We start from the raw sequence: 20,827 nt of genomic DNA on the forward strand, positions 1-20,827 counted from the left end.
AGGTTGCAGTGAGCCGAGACTGTGCCACTGCACTCCAGCTTGGGCAACAAGAGTAAAACTCCATCTCAATCAATCAATCAATCAATAAAATACTAAAACAACCCAGTAAGGTTACACACTCCAAATTCATATGAATGAAGTCTAAGTGGCAGGGTAGAGATTTTAATTCAGGCTCTTATAGATATACTCATACTTTTTCACAGTATCTCTCCTTGTCCTTCCAAGTCTTCTATTGCAACTAACAGTGATAAGATTTAAAGATTTTGCTTATCATTCTTTCAATGTTCACTTGATCACATCTCAGATCCCATACAAAAGCCACATTACTTGCAGCTGCAAATTCACACCTTCACACAGAGATAATCTGAATATTTACTTAAAAAAAAAAACAACAATAAACCCTGTCCTCTCCTTGAGGTAGTTTTGTTTGTTTGTTTGTGTTTGTATTTTTTCCCTTCTCTTTTTCTAATATAATCAGCTTCCCTAAAAGGGCATGTTTCTGAAATGAGAGAAAAAAATCCTCTAAGCAGTGATTCTCAATGTGGTCTCCAGACCAGCAGAATCACCTGAAAACTTGCTAGATGCAAATTCTTGGGCCCCACCCCGATCTACCAAATAAAAATCTGGTGTAGCACCCAGAAATGTGTTTTTCACAAGCCCTCCAGGTAATTCAGATATAAATTAAAGTTTCAGAACCACTGGTCCAAAGCATTTGCTTCTGTATATAGCACTTAAATCACTGCATTAAAACTAGAATGGTGGAATCCTATCATTCCTATGAAAATAGTTAGGCAGTGGGTCTCCAACTTCCAATGACTTCTCCAGGCACTGAAGAAACAGTTTCTCTACAACTAAGTTCAAATAAGAGATAAACGTCTTCTCTATTATACATACTTGACTCAGATACAAAAACAGACTTAATATTCTAAAATGGTAAGTCTACAATTAAAATAAGTATGAAGTAATTTCTGCAACTTAAGATTAATACAGTACCACAATTAAATCACTGCTGCTGTGTGGAGAGATAACATTTATTTTAACATCAGAGCTTGGAGGGAAGAAAAAGAATCAGCAGTTTAAACTCAATTTGGAAATTAGAGATCCCCAGTAGGAAAGCTTTACAACCCAGTTTCCTATCCAGTCTGTAAAATAAACAGGGAGGACTTGGGATTCAACCTCTCCCTGGCAGATAATTTGCTCAGAGTAAACATGCACTGTATCATTTGTCAGGGCTCTAAGGAACTTCTAACCCTAGTTTAAAGAAGAATCATGGATACCAAGAGGAAATCAGAAATACTCTAAAAAATCATTCCTTGAAAGGGAAGAAGACTTTGCTGACCTTAATTCCTATCACAGATTTCACTGAACCCAAATGGGGTTTGGTTTCATAATTTAACCTATGAAAGACAGAGATAGTTGAAGCTGAAAAGAAAATAGCAATGGGACCTGGAACAAAGTCTAATTGTGATTAATTAAAAATTAGTGTCTTCTAAAGACTACCAGAAGATGAAGAACAATAAATTTACAAATATCAGAAATAAGGGAGCAGGCCGAACGTGGAGGCTCACGCCTGTTATCTCAGCACTTTGGGAGGCTGAGGCGGGTGGATCACCTGAGGTCAGGAGTTCCAGACCAGCCTGGTCAACATGGTGAAACCCTGTTTCCACTAAAAATACAAAAAATTAGCCAGGCATGGTGGCGGGCACCTTGTAGTCCCAGCTACTCAGGAGGCTGAGGCAGGAGAATCACTTGAACCCAGAAGGCGGAGGCTTCAGTGAGCCTAGATCGTGCCACTGTACTCCAGCCTAGGTGGCAGAGTGAAACTCCATCTCAAAAAAAAAAAAAAAAACAAAAAAAAAAAAGAAAAGAAATAAGGAAACAAAGGAGACTATGCTGGAAGAATTTGAAACCAGTTTAGAAAAATCAATTAATTGGAAACAGTACAAAGATCATTTAGAAATTTATATGTAGATATTGAATTATGTTTTCTCAGAGAAACATTCCTAACCAATGCTTAGATTCCTAAACTAGCAACTGATACCAAAACTACCAAAAGCAAAGTGAGGTTATCTCCAGTGAGATGCAAAAGCAGTCGTTCATATGTACAGGTTATTCGGTTTACATAGAGGGCTGCTACTTGTATTTGATCAACACCTATATAGTGTAAAATGCACACTAAGTTAGGTACTATGACAGATTCTGAGTAGTAATCATCCACAAAAAAGAACAAGTTAATAAACAAGTTTATAAAGACAGGGAAAAGCCACGGAGCCAGTGGTAGATGTTCACTCCTGTCAGAAAACCCATGAAAAGAACAATGAGAAAAAAAATGGCAACAGCATCTCAGAACTTCTAGACCTAGAATATCAGGACACAAAAAAGAGTTTTGTGAGTTTAGAGTTATGTGTCTAGTTGCCAATTAAATGGCCAAGGAGAATTGAAATGTAATTCATAGAGAGGCTGGTTTGTCTCTCCTTAGGCAAACCAAGTATTATATTATTTTCCATTTTGAGTTAGGCTTCTGCTATTAACAAGTTAGCTGCCTATTTCCCTCCTGTTCTGTGTAGGAGTTTTTATTTATTTTATTTTTATTTTTAGAGACAGGGTCTCGCTCTGTTGCCCAGGCTGGAGTGCAGTGGCACCATATTGGCTCACTGCAAACTCCATCACCAGGGCTCATACGATCCTTCCACCTCAGTCTTCTGAGTAGCTAAAACTACAGGCCACGTGCCACCATGCCCAGCTAATTTTTTGATTTTTTTTTTTTTTTTTTTTTGCAGAAATGGGGTCTCCCTGTTGCCCAGGCTGATTTCAAACTCTTCGGCTTAAATGATCTTCCTGCCCCGTCCCAGAGTGCTGGGATTATAGGCATGAGCCAACATATCCAGCCCTGTGTAGGAGTTTTTAAAAGATCAGTCCTGTCAACTTCATGAGGTAACAGTAGGCTGGCAAAACAAGGAGATACTGCAAGGTTAATTCTGTGTGTGCTGAAAGCACGTAATTCTTTTGACCTCCATTCACTTGTAAATCACCTTACATATTATTTTTACAGTTTTTAAAACTGTAGCATTCTAGTTATTTATTTCCCTCCTCAGACCAATATATGACAGCTATCTGTGATTTAAATACAACCATCAACTTCCCCCAGCCCCTGCCACACAAACACTTAACAAAAAAAATCTGTGTAGCTTGATTTGGGACCTGGGCTATGAAAGTAAATTAGGTTTTAGAGATGCTAAGGTGTGTATCATGTAATATGATCACTGCATGTGTGCAAAGAGGTGGAGTTCTGTTATTTCCTTACAGAATGAAGGTTTGAAGAGCAAAAGGCAGCTATTTTAGAGAAACTAAGGAACTTCAGAAAGGCATTTGAAGAAAAGAAAACACTGAGTAAGAAAGGAGAGAAAAGCATCCCTTGAACATTTGTCTGGGGATGTATGCCAGGAAAGAAAGACAAGTTCAGAAAGATCGCTGTTACTTAGACTACCAAGGTAGGTGTCAGATGATTGTGAAAAGAGCCTATTTCCTCGCTAGTAAAGAGCTCTATTCCTTCTTTAATAAATAAGAGCTGAAAGATTTAGCTCTAGTATTAGAAGAGGAACTTAGATTGATATCAAGGAAGGCTAGAGATACCTAAAATTAAGATCTACCAGGCTGAACTGGGGGTAAAGTGAGTGATGGTCTTGTATTTGTAATTAATTTCCTATATAGCATTCTGACCACAAGATGTCCTCACACTGTAGCAAGGTCATTTTTGTATTCTAATTGATTAAGTGCACTATGATGAGAGAAGCTGCCTAGAAGGAACTAAGTGAAAGCTTGTAAACCTCAGGTATAATCTTTCAGAGATTCATTCCCTATTCTTTGGAGAAACAGTTATACCAATGATTAAAACTATCTGAGAAGAATATCACCAGAATAACTCTCTAGGGCTCTTCTTCCCTGATCTAAACCCTTGACATGTACTAAAAACTCACAGTCAATTTTGGGTACAGCGGAGGTAGTACCTACCCCTCAAGATCCTTAAATCCATAAAATTGTTAAAGATGAGAGAAGCCCAATTTTGTCCTAGTCTGCCTTTCTTCTCGGTCACTCACATTTCAGTAGCCAACACCATAGTGAGGTTGCCAAGCGCCTTGGGAACCGTAATGGAGGCAGAAGACAAGGTACTCACATAAAATTTAGTTCCCAGCTGGGTACGGTGGCTCATGCCTGTAATTCTAGCACTTTGGGAGGCCAAGAAGGGCAGATTGCCTGAACTCAGGAGTTTGAAAGGAGCCTGGGCAACAAGGTGAAACCCCATCTCTACTAAAATACAAAAAATTAGCTGGGTGTGGCAGTGTGCGCCTGTAGTCCCAACTTCTTGGGAGGCTGAGGCAGGAGAATTGCTTGAACCTGGGAGGAAGAGGTTGCAGTGTGCCGAGATCGCGCCACTGTGTTCCAGCCTGGGCAACAGAGCAAGACTCCATCTCAAAAAAAAAAATTCAGTTCCCACCAGAGAATTCTTGGAAGAAGCTCTGTCACATATTGGTCATGGGCCTGCAGAATCCTCCCCATTCCCCTGGATGGGGAGAAAAACAGGCAGACTTTTCAGTCCCTCTCATCCAGCATCATAGAAAATAACCTAGAAAAGTGGGACTTTATGGAATGCTAATAGAGGTAGCTCAGAGCTGATTACAGGTTGAGCAATGTCAGGAAATAAGCAAAGGGATAAGAGTAGAAATGTTTCAAAAAATTCTAGCCACAAAATAGCAATGCCCCAGAGTCAGAGAATAGAGGAGTGAGAGTGTCTAAAGAGAGATGTTTCTCAAAGAAATGAACATTTCTCTAAATTAGTTTCCATCTTAGGAAAAGGATTTTGGAGATGAATTCAGAAATTGCTTCAAGGAACAGATTCCAGAGAGATGGTCAATACAAGGGGTCTTACCTACTAAACCATAATTGGGAGGTGTCATGAGAACCACTGGGGTGAGAAATTCCCAAAAGCTAAAGGGGGATCTTAGTAATCTAGGGGCTTCAGCGATCAAGGAATGCCTCCTACTATCGAGAGTGTTGGCTGCCCGAAATCCAAACCAACCAGACCTTAAAGAGCAGCTTGCTGGTGATTCGAAGCTCATGTTTGAAGTAGGGCTTCAGAGATAGCCACAAGGCTGTCCCCTTGTAGTATCCCTTGCCTGGGATGCTTTGTGTCTTTATGGAGGTCAAAGAGAAACACCTTGGGTCCTTAAGCTTTAGGACAAAGGGAAGATTCAGGACAAGAATTTAGCCCTAAGTAACAAAAGCAAGAGACGAGAGACCCAAAATAGGAGAGCATCAAGGAAGAGATGAAAGATCAGGGAACTGCCAAGTCACAGGAAAGAATTAACCCTACCCAGGGCAAGAGATTAATAGAGACCCTTGTGAATAAGACCCCCTGATTATCGCCAAAGAAAAGAGTTCCTCTGAAAAGAAAATTGCAGGAAAGAATAAGCTGCTTTTGACAACGTTTTTTTCTCAGAAACAAGACGAAGCGCAGGAAGGTCGCCTGCAGAAATCAAAGTCTGTGTCGATCTCTGCACAGAATGCAGGCCCAGTTGAAACCAGAACTCTCTTCACAGGCAGTAGGAACAGATACTAAAGCATAGGTGTTTATGACAGTCATTGGCCTGATCCTAGAAAAAAACCTGGAGCTTAGGCATGGACTTCTTGCATGGGATACTGGTCAGTACTATTTTTTTTTTTCGGGTTTGGTTTTAGGATAGGACCTTGGGTCCCATCCTAGCTTTATGTCTATTAAAAATAAAACTATTTCTTTCGGGCCTGCAATTCTAGGAATTGATTATAATTATGTTAAATGACATTTTCCCAATGTTACTCATTGCAGCATTTATTATAATAACGATATCCTGGAGACTGGTTAAATACATTATGGTATATCTCTATAATGGAATACTATCTGAAATAAATAAAAACAAGGAAGTTTTAGATGTACTAATATGGAAATATTTCTAAGGCAGAGTAGGTAAAAAAAAAAGCAAAATATGCAATATTGTATACAGTATGTCATCATTATGTAAAAAAGAAGAATATGTATGTGTGTGCTTGCATGTCTATGCATAGCGCTTCTACAAAGAGACAAAGAAAACTATAAATATTGTTTGTGAAGAGGAGAACTGGATGGCCAGGGTATGAAAGCAGAGGATGACTTCACTATATACCCTTTATGAAGTTTTGACTTTTGAACTTTGTAAATGTATTACCTAGTTTAAAAAATTAAACAAAAAATAAATCTTAAAATCAAATAATAACAAAAGGACTTCTTTAGCCTTTTAGCAGTAAGCAAGTCCCAGAAAAAGCCAGATTTCATTAAACTCTGACATGTGAGTGAGGATACTGACAAGTGTGTCACACAGGCATCTACTACTGGGGTCTATGTGAACTTGTTTGGAGATCTTGAATACTCATAAATCTAAAATCTGTACATGAAATCATTCAGATACTGATTTAGCAAATTTCTAATGAACTGCCATGCCTTCATTGTCTATTTGATAAAAATAAGAGTTTTATCTTAGAGTTTTTCTCTTCATAATCTGTAACTTCTACCTCAATACAAAACAAACAGGCTTTCTTTTAGATGGATATGATACAATTGAAGTCTGCACACCCCAAAGGTCAGAATGGAATCTTTCATGAGTAAACTCTAATTGTAGACAAAGACTCTTCTATATCTGACAACATCATACAGGGCCAACTGAAGCAGTACTAAGACTTTCTGAAGTTGTTATATTCCCTTAAGCATTTCTAAAACTTTTCACATGAGAAAGTACGGAAGGAAAATATGGTATTTTTGGAATGAAACTCTGGCTAACAGGGTTATGGGGCATCTGAGAAGTCACGGGATAGGTCTAACTTTCTCAGAGGGGAGGCTGCAATTGTTGTTTTTTTTTTTCCTTCATTTCCAACATCTGCTCTTAAAATTAGTTCTGCACAAATGTTTGCAGATGCAGAGCAGCTGGTAGTCTTGCCTGCATTTTGCCCATTCGTGGATTGTAAGGAATTCACTGAAGCAGGGCTATTGAATTTTCCATTTGTGTTCCAATGTTTTCAGAGAACTGGCAAATTTATGTTCTGGAACATTGGACTTAGAATGTTAACATCCTACTGAATACTGGTTGGAGCTTGAGATATTCATAGCAGAATTGAAAGTTTACATCTAATCTCTCAAGGCAACAAGATTTGAAAATATACTCTCTTGCAGCCATTTGTAGGCAATTCCTTTTCATGTCAGTGTGGAATAAAGATATACTGTTCTATTTATATTAGTGCTTTCTGAATCATTTGATTTTTAAAATAAATGAGAAAAATAAACATGCCCTACTTAATTAATCAAAAATGCAAAATAAAACAAGCTCTACTTTCATCTTTCAGACTGGCAAAGATAAGAGACTATAAATGTTTCCAAACCTGGGAAAAGTGAAAGAGGAACTCTCACATACTAATGTCTGGGAATGTAAAATGGTAAAATTTTTCTGAAAGTAATATGACATTGTGTCAAAAATCTTAAAGATGTTCATTACCTAATAGTTGATTACAGAATTTAAAGAAATAGAGAGATGTATAAATATACAAAAAATATTCCCTATTTTTTTTCTTATATTACATATATCAGCTCAAATGTTCAACAACAGGTGAATAATTACATTGTAGCATACTGAAATGAGTTATTGTCCTTAGTACAACATAGGGAACTCTTATTTCAGCCAAATCCTTTAATAAGCCTGACTGATTTTGTTAAATGGAAAAACACTGATGGAAAGCAGTGGTCTATTAGACATTATGATTGCTCTTTGTTTTTCAAAGTTATTAAAGGGTTAAATTATTTCTTTTGTATTATGCACAGGTTTGTTTTTAAACTAACTTCAGTTCTAATTCTTGAAAATGGAGAGTTTACAGCTTTCAATTTGTTTTAGAATCTTATGGAATTGGTGACTATTATTATTATTACCCAGTGGCCATAACAGCACAGTATAACATCAACAGGAACTCTTGACTCCCATTCAAGAATCAAAATACAACAGTAATATTAAAAAGAGTGTATATCCCTATTCCTAGAGACGACATTAAGAAAGAAAGAAATCTCCCTCCCTCCCAAAAGAGAATAATGATATTTACAAAAGGTTAAGTGGCTACAGGAACAATAACTAAAGAAGGCATATAAGTCCTAGCATGGTGGCTTACACCTATAATCCCAGCATTTTGGGAGGCCGAGGTGGGAAGAAAGTTTCAGGCCAGAAGTTTGAGACCAGCCTGAGCAACACAGCAAGACCCCCATCTCTATAAAAATAAAAAATAAAAATTAAAGGCAGAGGAGCTAGTGGTCTCGTAACAAGGTGATATGGAGTACAGAAGAAGGAGGGTTTATAGGTGGATATTCCTGGTAGCGTAAAAAGTATTTTTGGGGCTGGGTGGGGTGGCTCACGCCTGTAATTCCAGCACTTTGGGAGGCGAGACAGGTGGATAGCTTGAGTCCAAGAGTTCAAGACCAGCCTGGGCAGCACGGTGAAACCCCGTCTCTACTAAAAACACAAACATTAGCTGGGCGTGGTGCTGCATGCCTTTAATCCCAACTACTCAGGAGGCTGAGGCATGAGAATCACTTGAACCCAGGAGGCAAAGGTTGCGGTGAGCCGAGATCATACCACTGCACTCCAGCCTGGGCAACAGAGTGAAACCTGGTCTCAAAAAAAGAAAAAAAAAAAGTATTTTTTGGTACAGTAAGGTGAAAGTAATAGAACTCTGAAGTGCTTCATGTTAGAAAGAACAATTTTTAAAATTAACTTTGCTAAGTTTTAGAGCTACGGAGTTAACGAGGCAAGCAAGCCAACCTGCAAGCAAAACAAAATATCCATAGTTACTTATGGGTTACCTAAAAAGCCAAGAGAAATAGAATTGGGTAGGATTGGTTTTAATACGACTTTTTAAATAAAAAATCTTTAAGATGTACATCTAACTGAAAAATCTCCAAAGAGGCCAGGCGCAGTGGCTCACACCTGTAATCCCAGCCCTTTGGGAGTCTGAGGCAGGCGGATTCCATGAGGTCAGGAGTTCGAGACCAGTCTGGCCAACATGACGAAACCCCATCTCTACTAAAAATACAAAGACTAGCCGGGTGTGGTGGCGCACGCCTATAATCCCAGCTGCTCAGGAGGCTGCGGCAGGAGAATCACTTGAACCCGGGAGGTGGAGGTTGTAATGAGCTGAGCTTGCGTCACTGCACTCCAGCTTGAGAGACAGAGCCAGACTACGTCTAAAAAACAAACAAACAAAAAAAACTCCAAAAAAATACATGGAACAAACATATGGAGAAAAGAAATATAAAAAACAAAGCCACAAATCCAGAAGAAAGGTTGAGCTGTAGCATTATCATCTACCAAGGCAAACATCAATCAACTTTTACTATTGGTATAGGACATAGGACCTGAATAGAGCAAATTTAAATTAATTGGAAATCCCCATCTAAGGGAAAGTTTCCTTCCATTTTTCCATTCCGTTTTTAGAAGAGGTTATAGACAAGAACAGAAATTGCTATCAGTGACTGACTGACTTAAACAAGCTTCTAGGGAAAGTTCTTGGCACATGAGATATTTGGTCAAGCTTCCTCCCTTTCTACATTTGTTTTCCCTTAAGAGGGAAGTGTTCAAAATAATATTTGGTTTCCAGAAAAGTTTATTAATAGGCTAAAGAAAGATATTTTATTAAAAGGGGTTTTCAGGCTGGGTGCAACGGCTCATGCCTGTAAACCCAGTACTTCAGGAGGCTGAGGCAGGTGGATCGGACGGGCTCAGGAGTTTGAGACTAGCCTGGGCAACATGGCAAAACCCCATCTCTACAGAAAATACAAAAATTAACTGAGCATGGTGGTGCGTGCCTGTAGTCTCAGCTACTCAGGAGGCCAAAGTGGGAGAATAGCTTGAGCCTGGGAGGTAGAGGTTGCAGTTAGCCAAGATTGTGCTACTGCACTCCAGCCTGGGTGACAGAGCAAGACTCTGTCTCAAAAAAATGGGGAGGGGGTGGGTGGGTTTCAGATTAACACGTTTAACTTAAAAAATAAATTTGGTTTTATAAATAAATATTTTTATATGGTTGGGCTTTGTGTCCCCACCCAAATCTCATCTTGAATTGTACTCCCTATAACTCCCATAAGGGAGAGAGCAGGTGGACTTAATTGAATCAGGGGGGCAGTTACCTCCATGCTATTCTCATGATAGTGAGTGAGTTCTCATGAGATCTGATGGTTTTATAAGGGGCTCTTCCCCATTTTGCTTGGCACGTCTCCTTCCTGTCACCTTGTAAAGAAGATGCCTTGCTTCCCCTTTGCCTTCCACCATGATTGTAAGTTTCCTGAGGCCTCCCCAGCCATGCTGAATTGCGAGTTGATTAAACCTCTTTATAAATTACCTAGTCTTGGGTATGACCTTATAGCAGCATGAGAACAGACTAATACTTTAATTATTTACAAATAAATAATTAAATTGCCTTTATGAGCTGTGAAAACAACATGGAGATGCAGAATTCTCTGTGATTGTCAGATAACATCTAACTCAGTCAGAAAATTAAATTAATTATAATGCTGCAGATTTTCAAAAGATTGGGCTGTTCCTGAGCCCTCTTTTCTCTCTCTATAACTTTCCCCCAAGTGATCCCATTAGTCCCAGGACTTTAAATATCAGCTATTTGCTGGTGACTCCCGAATGTACAGATGCTCCTCAACTTATGAGGCTAAGTTCCGATACAGTCAAAAAAATCATAAAGTCATAAAATCATTAAGCCAAACCATGGTAAGTTGGAGACTGTCTGTATATCACTCTCTCTAAACTCTGAACTCATATATTCAACTATGTGTCATCTCCACTGAGAGTCTCACAGGCATCTGAAACTTATCATGTCAGAACTATACTCCCCATTTCAACTTCCATTCTCTCCCCATAAGCCTGCCCAGGACTAGTATTTCTTATCTCAGAAAGCAATGCAAACACACACCTCAGTTGCTCTAATCAGAAATCTAAAGTGACCCTTGACCCTTTGCCTCAAGCCTCCTGTCCAGCTTATCAGTAAGCCCTGCAAGTTCTATATGCAAAATATATCTTAACTTTATATAACTCTTGTCATCTCCGAGTATCACCTGTTATCTGCAATTGCCTCCCTACTGGCCTCCTCCTTCTTTCCACCCTTATCTCCTATAGTCTCTTCTCCACACAGCATCCAAAAATATCTTTTGAAAGCACAAACATGGTCACTCCCATGTTGAAAACCTTTCAGTTGTATTTCCATAGTTCTTGGGGAAAAAAAATCAAAACTTCTTATTATAGTCTGTAAAGCCTCGCATGATGTCATCCTTGCCTACTTCTCCATAGTTTCCTCATTCAGCCCCACTACATTATGATCCAGCCACATTGCCCTCCCTTCAACCTTCTCAAACATGCCAAACTCTCTCCCACCTTGGGGCTTTGAATATGCCTTTTGTTTAAACAGCTCTTTTCCTTTTACCCTATGGCTGGCTCCTACTTACTCTTCAAACTTCACTTGGTATAACTCCATCATGAAGGCCTTGCCTAACATCCAATCTATGTACTGCTCCCTAGTTATTTCAGTCATAGAATTATCATGATTTGTAATTACAAATTTGTACACATGCTTATAATGAAAACTATAAATCACTGATGAAAAAAATTGAAGAGGACACCAAAAAAAAAAAAAAAAAAAAAAAAAGGAAAGATATTCCATGTTCATGGATTGGAGGAATCAAAACTGTGAAAATGTTCATAGTACATACACAAAGCAATCTACAGATTCAATGCAATTTCTATCAAAATACCAATGATATTCACAGAAATAGGAAAAACAACCCTAAAATTTATATGGAACCATAAAGACCCAGAATAGCCAAAGCTAGCCTAAGAAAAAAAAAAAAAAAAAAGGAGGAATCATATTACCTGACCTCAAATTATGCTACAAAGGAATAGTAACCGAAACAGCAGGCTACTGCCATGAAAACAGACACCTAGACCAATGGAACAGAATAGAGAATCCAGAAAGAAATCCACACATCTATAGTGAACTCATTTTTGGGAAAGGTGTCAAGGACAAAATTGGATTATTAGATGTTTTCTCCTATAGAGTTGTTTGGAGCTCCTTATGTGTTGTAGTTATTAATCCCTTGTCAGATGGGTAGTTTGCATATATTTTCTTCCATTTTGTGGGTTGTCTCTTCACTTTGTTGATTGTTTTCTTTGCTGTGCAAAAGCTTTTTACCTTGATGTGATCCCATTTGTCCATTTTTGCTTAGGTTGCCTGTGAGTTAAACCTCAAGAACATACATTGGGGAAAAGACAGTCTCTTCAAAAAGTGTGCTGAAAAACTGAATATCCATATGCAGAAGAATAAAACTAGACTTCTATCTCTTACCACATAAAAAAAATCAAACATAGTTGGATTAAAGAATTGAATCTAAGACCTCACACTATGAAACCACTACAAGAAAACATTGGGGGAACTCTCCAGGACATTGGACTGGGCAAAGATTTCTTGAGTAATACCCCACAAGTACAGGCAACCCAAGTAAAAATGGACAAATGGGATCACATCAAGGTAAAAAACTTCTGCACAGCAAAGAAAACAATCAACAAAGTGAAGAGACAAGCTACAAAATGGAAGAAAATACATGTAAACTACCCATCTGACGAGGGATTAATAACTAGAACACATAAGGAGCTCCAAACAACTCTACAGGAAAAAAAGTCTAATAATCCAATTAAAAAATGGGCAAAAGACTTGACAGACATTTCTCAAAAGAAGACATACAAATGGCAAACAGGCACGTGAAAAGGTACTCAACGTCACTGATCATCAGAGAAATGCAAATCAAAACTACAATGAGATATCATCTCAGCCCAGATAAAATGGCTTTTATCCAAAAGACAGACAATAATGCATGCTGGTGAGGATGTGGAAAAAAGGGAACCCTTGTAAACTGCTGATGGGAATGTAAATTAATACAACCACTATAGAGAATAGTTTGGAGGTTCCTTAAAAAACTAAAAATAGAGCTACCATATGATCCAGCAATCCCACTGCTCAGTAGATACCCAAAAGAAAAGAAATCAGTATATCAAAGAGGTATCTGTACTCCTATGTTTATTGCGGCACTATCTACAATAGCCAAGATCTGGAAGCAACCTAAGTGTCTATCAACAGATGAATGGATAAAGAAAATGTGGCCCTTATATACAATGGAGTACTATTCAGTCATTTAAAAAATGAGATTCTGTCATTTGCAACAACATGGATGAAACCGGAGGTCATTACTTTAAGCGAAATAAGCCAGGCACAGAAAGACAAACATCTTGTATTCTCATTTATTTATGGATCTAAAAATCAAAACAATTGAACTCATGGAGATAGAGAAGGATGGTTAACAGGCTGGGAAGAGTAGCAGAGAGGTGAAGGGGAGGTAGGGATGGTTAATGGGTACAAAAAAAAAAAAAAAAAAAAAAACCCAGAATGAATAAGACCTAGTATTTGGCTGAGCAGGGTGGTTCACACCTGTAATCCCAGCACTTTGGGAATTAGGCAGACTGCTTGAGTCCAGGAGTTTAAGACCAGCCTGGGCAACATATTGAGACCCTATCTTTACAAAACATTAAAAAATTAGCCAGGCATGGTGGCTTATGCCTGTAGTCCCAGCTACTTGGGAGGCTGAGGTGGGAGGATTGCCTGAGTCCAGGAGGTCAAGGCTGCAGTGAGCCAAGATCACGCCACTGCACTCCAGCCTAGGTGACAGAGCAAGACTTTATCTGGAAGAGAGCAAAACAGGGTGACTACAGTCAGTAATAATTGTATATTTTAAAAGAACAAAGAGGCCGGGCACGGTGGCTCATGCCTGTAATTCCAGCACTTTGGGAGGCCAAGGAGGGTGGATCGCCTGAGTTCAGGAGTGCGAGACCAGCCTGACCAACATAGAGAAACCCCGTGTCTACTAAAAATACAAAATTATCTGCGTGTGGTGGCACATGCCTGTAATCCCAGCTACTCGGGAGGCTGAGGCAGGAGAATGGCTTGAACCCGGGAGGCAGAGGTTGCAGTGAACCGAAATCGCGCCATTGCACTCCAGCCTGGGTAACAAGAGCGAAACTCCATCTACTGCTACAGATAAAGCAAGCTTCATGAGGAAATTATGCCTGGTTTATTCATCAGTGCATACTTACTGCCTAGCACAGTGTGTGACATATAGTTGATGTTCAAAATATATGTTTAGAATAAATCAATCAATGGATGAAGATTTTAAAAAAACAATTGGAGAAATAGATGGAAGCAAAGATGAAATAAGTATAGACTACAAATCTCCCTTATTACCTTATTCAGCACTCATATTTCTTCTAGATTTCCACTATTGTAGATATTCCATATTAAATAATGAGTTACTAGTCATAGTATTACCATAAGGCATATGCAACAAAAAGAAAATCCAGCTGTGTCCTACTAAATATACTATGCTATGATTGTAATAAGCAAATTAATGGTATAATACGAAACTCAAGATCTCAATTGTTTAATTTTCTGAGCTACATAAAAAATGGATAGGCAGAGAAACAAGCTCAAAGCAGCAAGTGAATAACAGAAAAAGTCTGGTTCAAGATTCATTGATATTCTGAAGTCAATCACAGGAAAACTTAACAAATACAGCATTGTGTTATTTGTCACAATTATACAAACTGCACAAATTGGTGGCTAAATTATATGACTTCCCCCCACATCTCTTTTCTGTACATTTTATTTTTTTAAATGTGTCCAGAAGCATATGGTTTTAAAATTTCATGGTAAAAAGTCCAAGAGCTGAAATATCATGACCATATTTTCCAAACAAAAAAATCAGAATGTTGACCTATTTTAAACTAAGAATACTGAAAATCCGTAATATAGTTTAAGTATTATCATTTCCATATTACAGATATACACGGACTCAGCCATGTTATCTATCCAAGATGAGTGATAAGTATAAGAGGCAGAATCAGTATTTAAACAGGTTTTTCTTATTCAGAGGCTCATGCTGTTTCCACTTCTCTACAGTGCTTTCTGTTGTTTTTTTTTTTTTTTTAAATAAACTTTATTTTTTAGAGAAGTTTTAGGTTCACAGCAAAATTGAACAGAAGGTGGACAGATTTCCTATACAGCCCCTGCCTCCACACATGCATATAGCCTCACCCATTATCAACATCTCCTATCAAAGTGGTACATTTGTTACAATTGATGTGCTGCTCATTTTCTCATTCATTCCAATATGAACTGAATGCCTACTAGGTGTTATTGTGAACAAATGGATATTAGAAAGAAAATACAACTCTTCCCTAAAGTTAATAAATACTCCCCAAATCAAACAAAACCTAACCTGAGAGAGAACAGACCACCTGAAAGAAGATCAACTGTCTTTTTCTTTGCGAAGTCTGCTCTAACAGCATGTGACATCCATTTGAGGCTTCCAGTCGGTCAGAAAATCATCAAAACAAGATGCAATGTTTCCAAATCCCAGTCAAAGCTCATGAAAATTAAGCTGGGGAAAGCATTGCCACAAATTTAATGTTGGGCATACTAAATTTTGACACCTAAAGATGTAAGAGACTAGAATGTTAAAAAGATAAAAGATGTTTTCAAAAATTTGTTATAAAATATTTTGCTTGGCCGGGCATGGTGGCTCACGCCTGTAATCCCAGCACTTTGGGAGGCGGAGGCGGGCGGATCACAAGGTCAGGAGATCGAGACCATGGTGAAACCCCGTCTCTACTAAAAATAGAAAAAATTAGCAGGGCGCAGGGGCGGGCGCCTGTAGTCCCAGCTACTCGGGAGGCTGAGGCAGGAGAATGGCGTGAGCCCGGGAGGCGGAGCTTGCAGTGAGCCGAGATTGCGCCACTGCACTCCAGCCTGGGCGACAGAGCGAGACTCCGTCTCAAAAAAAAAAAAAAAATATTTTGCTCATAAGACTCAAAAATAAGAGCAAACCAATTGCAAAGACAACTCCATATACTATATACACATGCTGCTAGGATGAAGAGCCTTCTAGTCATTCATTCGATTATCCATCCATCCATCCATCCATCCATCCATTATCCATTTAGCTAGCTGGCCATCAAACATCATTGAGTGCCTACTACATGTTGGGCACTCTGCTGAACAGTATACAGGATAGAGTGCAGTGACACAATCACAGCTCACTGCAGGCTAGACCCTCCAGGCTCAAGTGATTCACCTCAGTCTGTCGTGTAGCTAGGGCTACAGGCACGCATCACCACGCCCAGCTAATTTTTCTACTTTTTGTAGAGATGAAATATGTTGCCGATGCTGGTCTCAAGCTATGTTGCCTAGGCTGGTCTCGAAATCCTGCACTCCAGCAACTCAACTGCCTTGGCCTGGGATTACAGGCATGAGCCAACACACCGGGCCCATTTCTCCTTTAAACCAGAGGTTGAAAACTGGAAGCTTACAGGAAGAATACTCCCTGTAGAACTGTTCTGTATAACTTTCATGGTATGTATTTTTAATTAATCTGATTTTTAGACAAGAGATATACAGAGACTCCAACAATTCCCTAAGTCTTATATAGGCCCAATTCATATATTCATGCTCCCCGCCTGGCTTTGGCAAGCAAATGAATTCTGACTCTTGCTTTACACTGTGCTGCCTTCTCCAATAGTACAGGCTGAATTAGTTAAGAAACTTACTTCCCTTCCATCCCAATTCTCAAAGGCAAAGGTTTTTTCTTCTCCCTAAGAACACTACCTCATATTTGAGTAATACTTTCATAAAAATAACATTTTTTGTGTAGGACATTTTATAAAGATACAAAGATAAATGAATTTGCTCATGGTTACAAAGCCAATTAGGGCTAGACCTAATTGGGGGATTCCTGGCTCAGTTCCGGGGTCTTTTTATTAATATTAAGCCTTGAGCCCAAAGGACCAAACAGTATATCCCATAACAATTCATTTATGGCTCCATTCTTTCTTTCCAGAAAAATATTTATATCAAACTAAAATGAACATATTGAATTCTGAATAACATCTTTCATAAGTATAAGGAAATCTAAAAGATACGGAGTAGTATCTATGTGCCCATTATATATTCTAAATTGTGATTAATGCCTTCAAATACAAACATGTTAACCAATTATCACAAATGAAATGTAAGAATAACAAAGTGACTAAAGACTTTTTAAAGAACTAAAGATTAGAAACTAGAATTTGATACACTGCCAGCATCTGTACATGTGACGTATTGAAGATTTCCCAAACCTCAGTTATAGTAGCTATAAAATAAGTTTGTGATCAGTTGGCCACCAAAGAATAGTAGGATAGTTTTTCAGTGAAAAGGAGAAATAAAAATCCTTATATTAAATGCAGTTAGGGAATTGTGAACAATCTGTAGTGCCTATTTTCCTTCCTTCCTTCCTTCCTTCCTTCCTTCCTTCCTTCCTTCCTTCCTTCCTTCCTTCCTTCCTTCCTTCTTTCCTTCCTTTCTTCCTTCTTTCCTTCCTCCCTCCCTCCCTCCCTCCCTCCCTTCCTTTTTCTTCCTCTCTTTCTTTTTCTTTCTCTCTCTCTTGCTTTTTCTTTTCTTTCTTTCTTTTTCTCTCTCTCTCTCTTTCTTTCTCTCTTTGTTTTTCCTAAGACAGAGTCTTGCTCTGTCACCCAGGCTGGAGTGCAGTGGCACAATCTTGGCTCACTGCAACCTCTGCCTCCCAGGTTCAAGCAATTCTCCTGCCTCAGCCTCTCGAGTAGCTAGGATTATAGGCGCCTGCCACCGCACCCACGTAATTTTTGTATTTTTAGTAGAGATGGGGGTTTCACCATGTTGGCCAGGCTGGTCTTGAACTCCTGACCTCGTGATCTGCCCGCCTTAGCCTACCACAGTGCTGGGATTACAGGTGTGAGCCACTGCACCTGGCCCACCACCATACCTGGCCCTACTTTATTAACAAAATGAAATAATTATGAAAAGTACACTGGGGAGATGAAATCAGAACTTGAAAATTTCCCCAAAACTTTAAAATGAACTCAAACTTTACAGGCTTCAATGAGAAAAACAAACAAACAAACATCTCCAAACATTTCAATTGAGGAAAAAACTGCATTATTTGCTTCTTAAGATGTACAGGAAGTCATTTGGTTACAGAACTCAATGGCTGAAAGCTTCAGGGATATACAAAGATTGATACATAGCTGTCCTATTATACAATGCCAGTCTTAACTTCTTCTAAAATGAGAATGTAATTTTTGATATTTGGAAAATGATGTCTGGAGCATACTCACTGCTATTACTGATGGAAGTGTAAACTAATACAACTTTTCTAGAAAGCAATTTGGCACACTTATCAAAAACCTTTCAAAAGTTCACAGCTTTTTCTCTAGTAAATCCCTTTTGATGTGCACATTTCTTTCTCCCACTATCATCACCATCAAAAGAATCCAACAAATTTGAAATCATCAAGGATTTATAACTGGCCTTAAGACAGTAGCCTGGACTTTTCCCTGCACCTCACTATATACTCAAGGTAGCATTCTATTCTCACATGGAGCTTCACAATACATGCTTTTAAATAAAGATGCTGGCCAGGCGCAGTGGCTCACTCCTGTAATCCCAGCACTTTGGGAGGCCGAGGCAGGTGGATCACAAGGTCAGGAGTTTGAGACCAGCCTGGTCAAAATGGTGAAACCTCGTCTCTACTAAAACTACAAAAATTAGCTGGGCGCAGTGGCGGGCACCTCTAATCCCAGCTACTCAGGAGACTCAGGCAGGAGGATCGCTTGAACCCGCGAGGTGGAGGTTGCAGTGAGCTGAGATCACACCACTGCACTCTAGCCTGGGCAAAAGAGCAGAACTCCATCTCAAAAATAATAAATAAATAAATAAATAAATACAAATAAAATAAAATAAAATAAAATAAAGATGCTCCCAGCTGGAAGTCTACCAAGTTATCGTCAAAGACAATTTTTTTCCTTTCAAAAATTTTTTTGTAGAGACAGGGTGTCACTATGTTACTCAGGCTGGTTTTGAACTCCTAAGTTCAAGCGATCCTCTCGCCTCAGCCTCTCAAACTGCTGTTATTAAAGGCATGAGCCACCATGCCCAGTCCAATTTTTTTCTTAATGGCCAAACCATATTCTTATGCCTAGGAATCCTTTTGTGGTTCATAAGCATGATGACTGGGTTTTCATGCTTTGTGTGAGATGTGCCTCCTTTAAACCTTGTTTCAATATCAGCACATTAACTGTCTGATGTGAAAAGAAATAAAATAGAAAAGAAAAAAGAAAAAAACACTGTTATGCTTAGTGACAAGTTGAATTCTGGTATGGTAAAAGGCACCTATTAAAAACTGGTATTAATTTTTAGAGTTAATAAGTTCAAAGAATTTAAACTCTGAATGAGTACATTTTATATTTTGGGCTATATCTTTGTAATTCACACATCTTCCAAATCCTATGTTAGGTGTCATTTTATTGAGGGCCCACTATGTGCTTAACAGCTGTAAAAAGAAGAAAGAATTTTAAAAGACACAGAAGACACATTATCCTTTCTGAAGAAAGGTTTTTGCTAATCTCTATAGTAGTCAGGGCAACAGATTAGTCTTAACTAAATTACATGACATACTGTAATATCCAAATATAAGTTATACTGTATATAAATATAAATTTTTATCTATGCAAGACAAATTGATAAAACTGCACATTGGATACACTTTATAAGTTCTCCTGGAGTAAAGAATGGGAATGTCATCCTTTATAGTAAGGTTAAATTATAACAGGAAATAGATATTTAAGTCACAGAGGATGAGTTAATTCTCTTCCTGGCCAGCCTAACTTCTCCTTTACCAGACTAACTCCTTATTTAGTGTTTTAGACCAGTCCCCTGAGACCTGTTCCTATCAATGATCTCCTGTCTCACTTTTATCTTCTATCTCTTTCCCACTGCCATTACTTTGGTTCATTTCCTTTAGCACAGAAACATTTTCAAGACTACTGCATACTTTAAAAACAAGAAAAATATTTGACCTTGCATTCCTCCATCTAGATATAATCCTTTTTCTCCTTCTACTCATGAGAACTCTTATGAAAATGAATACTCTATTGTCACTGTTTCTTTACATATATATGTGTGTGTATATATATATGTGTGTGTGTGTGTGTGTATATATATATATATACTTAGAGAGAGAGAGAGAGAGAGAGGTTCTTACTATGTTGCCCAGGCTGGTCTCGAACTCCTGGGCTCAAGCAATCCTCCCGCCTTGGTTTCCAAAAGTGCTGGGATTACAGGTGTGAGCCACTACACCTGGCTTATATTCACTATTTCTGTTTGATCAATTTTTCTTCAACCTACCTCAATCAGGCTTCTCTGTCCCACCTCTCCACTGAAACTACTCTAGCCAAAGTCACAGGTGGCTTCCACACTACCAACTCATAACACTTTTCTTTGTATTATCGAATTTCTCAGTTGCATTTGACAGAATTGGACCATTGATTTTTTCCTAAAACTTTTGGCACACTATTTTCTACTGGTCTTCCACAAATTGCTTTCTGATTGCTCCTTTCAGTCTGTCAAATTCTCCTTTTCTACTTTTACCCCTTACATATGGGGGCTTTCAGGGTTCTGTCCTTGGCATCTGTCTCCATGGGCATTCCTTCGGTGATGTCATCTCTCTCACAGCTTCAAGAAACTGCAAACATTACTTTAGGATATTTTCATCACTGGTCTTCTTGGATATCTTACTGCCTAATTGGAACATGTTTGCTAACATATTCCA

General features: G+C 38.7%; 1 protein-coding gene and 1 non-coding gene across 11 annotated transcripts in view; one reads left to right on the top strand and one right to left on the bottom strand.

Moving 5' to 3' along the window:
* Nucleotides 1–20,827, bottom strand: part of SSH2 (slingshot protein phosphatase 2) — a 306,013-nt gene that overhangs the window by 241,657 nt on the left and 43,529 nt on the right. The window lies entirely within an intron of this gene.
* LOC123569643 (small nucleolar RNA U13) lies at nucleotides 19,202–19,304 on the top strand. Its single transcript, XR_006693457.1, has one exon. It is a non-coding gene; the product is annotated as a small nucleolar RNA U13 (small nucleolar RNA).

The sequence above is a fragment of the Macaca fascicularis genome, chromosome 16, assembly GCF_037993035.2.
Source record: "Macaca fascicularis isolate 582-1 chromosome 16, T2T-MFA8v1.1".
Lineage (NCBI taxonomy): Eukaryota > Metazoa > Chordata > Mammalia > Primates > Cercopithecidae > Macaca > Macaca fascicularis.